Here is a 7,500-nt window from a genome sequence, read left to right as displayed (position 1 = left end):
TCCGACCCCCATAGTGACTTCCGGGCCTAACTCGTTAACCAGAGCCGCGACAGACCGTGCAACAATGACATGTGTCAAACCGGCGGCACGACGCCCGGAGCTCATGCCGGTCGCGGGGCACCTCGGGCCCGCCCGACGGGGCAGATCCGACCTTCACAGGCTTCCGACGGCAATTGGTTAACCGGCGTGGCGCCGAGGGCACGCGGCTGGCTCGGCGGGCGGCCCTCCGGTAGTGCCGCCGTCGATCGGCCGCCTCGGTCGGCAGGAGGGCCCCGAAGTCGCCTTCATTCTGACTTCCGAGTCGGGACTTAGATTACTTTCGACTCTTCAGCCAAGGTCTCGGATCGACGGCGGGACCTGCGGTTGTCCCTCCGAAAATGCCGCCGCTCGGCCGGCACGGCCCGCCGAATACGTCCCCTTACTGGCTCCCGCCTCGGGACTTTGTCAGAAATTCATTCGGGCAAGGTTTCCATTCGGCGGCCGGAGCACCGGTAGTCATACGGAAAATGCCGCCCCTCGGCCGGCATGGGCCTGCGAATAGGTCCCGCTGACAGACTTCCGCGATTGGGTATTTGTCCGAAAATCCATACCGGCAATCTTCGGAATCGTGCGGAAAAGCTGCCGCGTGGCCCGGGTTAACCAATTGGGGAGGCCGGTGCCATCTACCGAATACTTCAACAACTCGTGAAAACGGCCTCCCTATATATCTGCAGGAACCCCGCCAATGCCCCCGTACTGAAATTGCATGTGTCAAAGGGGCGGCCGAATCTGACCCCGGCGGCCGAGCCTCTGGAACTCCGGGTCGGCCTCGGCCGGCAAATCCGACCCCCATCCAGACTTCCGGAGCGGACTTGGTTAACGAATTGCCACCGGGCAAATGGTTAACCGACAGATCTTGGAGGCTCGTTACCCAAGCCATCCCCCGCCGGTGCGAAAAGTTAACAATCAGCGGGCGGGCAATTCGTGAACCGACCGGGACCGGGCAATTCGTTAACCATTCGGAACCGGGCAATTCGTTAACCAACCTTGTCCTGGCAATGAGTGCACCAACCCGGCCGGACAATTCGTTAACCAAGCTGGCTCTGGCAATTCGTTAACCAACCTGGCCGGGACAATTCGTTAACCAACCCGGCCGGACAATTCGTTAACCAAGCTGGCTCTGGCAATTCGTTAACCAACCTGACCCTGACAATTCGTTAACCAACCCTGTCCTGGCAATGAGTGCACCAACCCGGCCGGACAATTCGGTAACCAACCAGACCCTGGCAATTCGTTAACCAACCAGGACGGGCAATTCGTCAACCAACCCTGTCCTGGCAATGAGTGCACCAACCCGGCCGGACAATTCGGTAACCAACCAGACCCTGGCAATTCGTTAACCAACCTGACCCGGACAATTCGTTAACCAACCAGGACGGGCAATTCGTTAACCAACCAGGCCCGGACAATACTTTAACCACCCTGGTTTTCCAATTCGTGAACCAACTGGGAACGGACAATTCGGTAACCAACCCTGTCCTGGCAATGAGTGCACCAACCCGGCCGGACAATTCGTTAACCACCCTGTCCTTGCCAATTCGTGAACCAACTGGGAACGGACAATTCGTTAACCAACCCGGCCGGACAGTTCGTTAACCAAGCTGGCTCTGGCAATTCGTTAACCTACCCGGCCATGGCAATTCGTTAACCAACCTGACCCTGACAATTCGTTAACCAGCCAGGACGGGCAATTCGTTAACCAACCTGGCCCGGACAATTCCTTAACCACCCTGGCCTTGCCAATTCGTGAACCAACTGGGAACGGACAATTCATTAAACAACCCTGTCCTGGCAATGAGTGCACCAACCCAGCCGGACAATTCGTTAACCAAGCTGGCTCTGGCAATTCGTTAACCTACTCGGACATGCCAATTCGTTAACCAGTCTGACCCGGACAATTCGCTAACCAACCCTACTCGGGCAAATCGTTAACCAAGCCCAACCCCGACAATTCGTTAACCAACCCTGCACGGTCAAGTCGTTAACCAAGCCCAAACCCGACAATTCGTTAACCAACCCATACATGGCAATTCGCTAAACAACCCGGCTCGGGCAAATGGTTAACCAAGCCGGCCGGGCAAATCGTTAACCGGCCCGGCAGTCCCGACAATTCGACAATCAACCAGCTGAGGACAAACCCTTCGCCCTCAATAACAACTAGTTCTTGCCCCGCCGTCAAAATGTCCCGGCCGATGTTCATCAGAAACTCCTTGCTGGCCCATGGGCCCCCCCTCCTTACCTTAAGAGAGTCATAGTTACTCCCGCCGTTTACCCGCGCCGCACTGAATTTCGTCAAGTTGGGTCTGGCAACCCGCTAACCCGGCCGGCCGGGCCTGACAACGCTCTAGAAACCCGGAACAGGCAGTTTCGTGAACCAACCGCGCACGCTCCTGACAATGCGTTCACCCACCCTGCTCGGGCAAATCGTTAACCAAGCCCAACCCTGACAATGCGTTAATCAACCCGGCCATGGCAATTCATTAACCAACCCGGCTCGGGCAAATGGTTAACCAAGCCGGCCGGGCAAATCGTTGACCGGCCCGGCAGTCCCGACGATTCGACAATCAACCAGCTGAGGACAAACCCTTCGCCCTCAATAACAACTAGTTCTTGCCCCGCCGTCAAAATGTCCCGGCCGATGTTCATCAGAAACTCCTTGCTGGCCCATGGGCCCCCCTCCTTAACCTTAAGAGAGTCATAGTTACTCCCGCCGATTACCCGCGCTGCACTGAATTTCGTCAAGTTGGGTCTGGCAAGCCGCTAACCCGGCCGGCCGGGCCTGACAACGCTCTAGAAACCCGGAACAGGCAGTTTCGTGAACCAACCGCGCACGCTCCTGACAATGCGTTAGCCAACCCTGCTCGGGCAAATCGTTAATCAAGCCCAACCCTGAAACTGCGTTAACCAACCCGGCCATGGCAATTCATTAACCAACCCGGCTCGGACAAATGGTTAACCAAGCCCAACCCAGACAATTCGGTAACCAACCCGGCTCGGGCAAATGGTTAACCAAGCCGGCCGGGCAAATCGTTGACCGGCCCGGCAGTCCCGACGATTCGACAATCAACCAGCTGAGGACAAACCCTTCGCCCTCAATAACAACTAGTTCTTGCCCCGCCGTCAAAATGTCCCGGCCGATGTTCATCAGAAACTCCTTGCTGGCCCATGGGCCCCCCTCCTTAACCTTAAGAGAGTCATAGTTACTCCCGCTGTTTACCCGCGCCGCACTGAATTTCGTCAAGTTGGGTCTGGCAAGCCGCTAACCCGGCCGGCCGGGCCTGACAACGCTCTAGAAACCCGGAACAGGCAGTTTCGTGAACCAACCGCGCACGCTCCTGACAATGCGTTAGCCAACCCTGCTCGGGCAAATCGTTAATCAAGCCCAACCCTGAAACTGCGTTAACCAACCCGGCCATGGCAATTCATTAACCAACCCGGCTCGGACAAATGGTTAACCAAGCCCAACCCAGACAATTCGGTAACCAACCCGGCTCGGGCAAATGGTTAACCAAGCCGGCCGGGCAAATCGCTAACCGGCCCGGCAGTCCCGACAATTCGACAATCAACCCGCTGAGGACAAACCCTTCGCCCTCAATAACAACTAGTTCTTGCCCCGCCGTCAAAATGTCCCGGCCGATGTTCATCAGAAACTCCTTGCTGGCCCATGGGCCCCCCTCCTTACCTTAAGAGAGTCATAGTTACTCCCGCCGTTTACCCGCGCCGCACTGAATTTCGTCAAGTTGGGTCTGGCAAGCCGCTAACCCGGCCGGCCGGGCCTGACAACGCTCTAGAAACCCGGAACAGGCAGTTTCGTGAACCAACCGCGCACGCTCCTGACAATGCGTTCACCCACCCTGCTCGGGCAAATCGTTAATCAAGCCCAACCCTGAAACTGCGTTAACCAACCCGGCCATGGCAATTCATTAACCAACCCGGCTCGGGCAAATGGTTAACCAAGCCGGCCGGGCAAATCGTTGACCGGCCCGGCAGTCCCGACGATTCGACAATCAACCAGCTGAGGACAAACCCTTCGCCCTCAATAACAACTAGTTCTTGCCCCGCCGTCAAAATGTCCCGGCCGATGTTCATCAGAAACTCCTTGCTGGCCCATGGGCCCCCCTCCTTAACCTTAAGAGAGTCATAGTTACTCCCGCCGATTACCCGCGCTGCACTGAATTTCGTCAAGTTGGGTCTGGCAAGCCGCTAACCCGGCCGGCCGGGCCTGACAACGCTCTAGAAACCCGGAACAGGCAGTTTCGTGAACCAACCGCGCACGCTCCTGACAATGCGTTAGCCAACCCTGCTCGGGCAAATCGTTAATCAAGCCCAACCCTGAAACTGCGTTAACCAACCCGGCCATGGCAATTCATTAACCAACCCGGCTCGGACAAATGGTTAACCAAGCCCAACCCAGACAATTCGGTAACCAACCCGGCTCGGGCAAATGGTTAACCAAGCCGGCCGGGCAAATCGCTAACCGGCCCGGCAGTCCCGACAATTCGACAATCAACCCGCTGAGGACAAACCCTTCGCCCTCAATAACAACTAGTTCTTGCCCCGCCGTCAAAATGTCCCGGCCGATGTTCATCAGAAACTCCTTGCTGGCCCATGGGCCCCCCTCCTTACCTTAAGAGAGTCATAGTTACTCCCGCCGTTTACCCGCGCCGCACTGAATTTCGTCAAGTTGGGTCTGGCAAGCCGCTAACCCGGCCGGCCGGGCCTGACAACGCTCTAGAAACCCGGAACAGGCAGTTTCGTGAACCAACCGCGCACGCTCCTGACAATGCGTTCACCCACCCTGCTCGGGCAAATCGTTAACCAAGCCCAACCCTGACAATGCGTTAATCAACCCGGCCATGGCAATTCATTAACCAACCCGGCTCGGGCAAATGGTTAACCAAGCCGGCCGGGCAAATCGTTGACCGGCCCGGCAGTCCCGACGATTCGACAATCAACCAGCTGAGGACAAACCCTTCGCCCTCAATAACAACTAGTTCTTGCCCCGCCGTCAAAATGTCCCGGCCGATGTTCATCAGAAACTCCTTGCTGGCCCATGGGCCCTCCTCCTTAACCTTAAGAGAGTCATAGTTACTCCCGCCGTTTACCCGCGCCGCACTGAATTTCGTCAAGTTGGGTCTGGCAACCCGCTAACCCGGCCGGCCGGGCCTGACAACGCTCTAGAAACCCGGAACAGGCAGTTTCGTGAACCAACCGCGCACGCTCCTGACAATGCGTTAGCCAACCCTGCTCGGGCAAATCGTTAATCAAGCCCAACCCTGAAACTGCGTTAACCAACCCGGGCATGGCAATTCATTAACCAACCCGGCTCGGACAAATGGTTAACCAAGCCCAACCCTGACAATTCGGTAACCAACCCGGCTCGGGCAAATGGTTGATCAAGCCGGCCGGGCAAATCGGTAACCGGCCCGGCAGCCCCGACTATTCGACAATCAACCAGCTGAGGACAAACCCTTCACCCTCAATAACAACTACGTCTTGCCCCGCCGTCAAAATGTCCCGGCCGATGTTCATCAGAAACTCCTTGCTGGCCCATGGGCCCCCCTCCTTACCTTAAGAGAGTCATAGTTACTCCCGCCGATTACCCGCGCTGCACTGAATTTCGTCAAGTTGGGTCTGGCAAGCCGCTAACCCGGCCGGCCGGGCCTGACAATGCTCTAGAAACCCGGAACAGGCAGTTTCGTGAACCAACTGCGCACGCTCCTGACAATGTGTTCACCCACCCTGCTCGGGCAAATCGTTAACCAAGCCCAAACCCGACAATTCGGTAACCAACCCAACCATGACAATTCGCTAACCAACCCGGCCCGGGCAAATGGTTAACCAAGCCCAAACCTGACAATTCGTTAACCAACCCGGCCCGGGCAAATGGTGAACCAAGCCGGCCGGGCAAATCGGTAACCGGCCCGGCAGCCCCGACTATTCGACAATCAACCAGCTGAGGAGAAACCCTTCACCCTCAATAACAACTACGTCTTGCCCCGCCGTCAAAATGTCCCGGCCGATGTTCATCAGAAACTCCTTGCTGGCCCATGGGCCCCCCCTCCTTACCTTAAGAGAGTCATAGTTACTCCCGCCGATTACCCGCGCTGCACTGAATTTCGTCAAGTTGGGTCTGGCAAGGCGCTAACCCGGCCGGCCGGGCCTGACAATGCTCTAGAAACCCGGAACAGGCAGTTTCGTGAACCAACTGCGCACGCTCCTGACAATGTGTTCACCCACCCTGCTCGGGCAAATCGTTAACCAAGCCCAAACCCGACAATTCGGTAACCAACCCAACCATGACAATTCGCTAACCAACCCGGCCCGGGCAAATGGTTAACCAAGCCCAAACCTGACAATTCGCTAACCAACCCGGCCCGGGCAAATGGTTAACCAAGCCGGCCGGGCAAATCGGTAACCGGCCCGGCAGCCCCGACTATTCGACAATCAACCAGCTGAGGACAAACCCTTCGCCCTCAATAACAACTAGTTCTTGCCCCGCCGTCAAAATGTCCCGGCCGATGTTCATCAGAAACTCCTTGCTGGCCCATGGGCCGACAATTCGTTAACCAACCCAACCATGACAATTCGCTAACCAACCCGGCCCGGGCAAATGGTTAACCAAGCCCAAACCTGACAATTCGTTAACCAACCCGGCCCGGGCAAATGGTTAACCAAGCCGGCCGGGCAAATCGGTAACCGGCCCGGCAGTCCCGACAATTCGACAATCAACCAGCTGAGGACAAACCCTTCGCCCTCAATAACAACTAGTTCTTGCCCCGCCGTCAAAATGTCCCGGCCGATGTTCATCAGAAACTCCTTGCTGGCCCATGGGCCCCCCTCCTTACCTTAAGAGAGTCATAGTTACTCCCGCCGATTACCCGCGCTGCACTGAATTTCGTCAAGTTGGGTCTGGCAAGCCGCTAACCCGGCCGGCCGGGCCTGACAATGCTCTAGAAACCCGGAACAGGCAGTTTCGTGAACCAACTGCGCACGCTCCTGACAATGTGTTCACCCACCCTGCTCGGGCAAATCGTTAACCAAGCCCAAACCCGACAATTCGGTAACCAACCCAACCATGACAATTCGCTAACCAACCCGGCCCGGGCAAATGGTTAACCAAGCCCAAACCTGACAATTCGTTAACCAACCCGGCCCGGGCAAATGGTTAACCAAGCCGGCCGGGCAAATCGGTAACCGGCCCGGCAGCCCCGACTATTCGACAATCAACCAGCTGAGGAGAAACCCTTCACCCTCAATAACAACTACGTCTTGCCCCGCCGTCAAAATGTCCCGGCCGATGTTCATCAGAAACTCCTTGCTGGCCCATGGGCCCCCCCTCCTTACCTTAAGAGAGTCATAGTTACTCCCGCCGATTACCCGCGCTGCACTGAATTTCGTCAAGTTGGGTCTGGCAAGGCGCTAACCCGGCCGGCCGGGCCTGACAATGCTCTAGAAACC

This window comes from Mobula birostris, chromosome 12, assembly GCF_030028105.1.
Source record: "Mobula birostris isolate sMobBir1 chromosome 12, sMobBir1.hap1, whole genome shotgun sequence".
NCBI lineage: Eukaryota > Metazoa > Chordata > Chondrichthyes > Myliobatiformes > Myliobatidae > Mobula > Mobula birostris.
Note: the sequence above shows the minus strand (reverse complement) of the source record.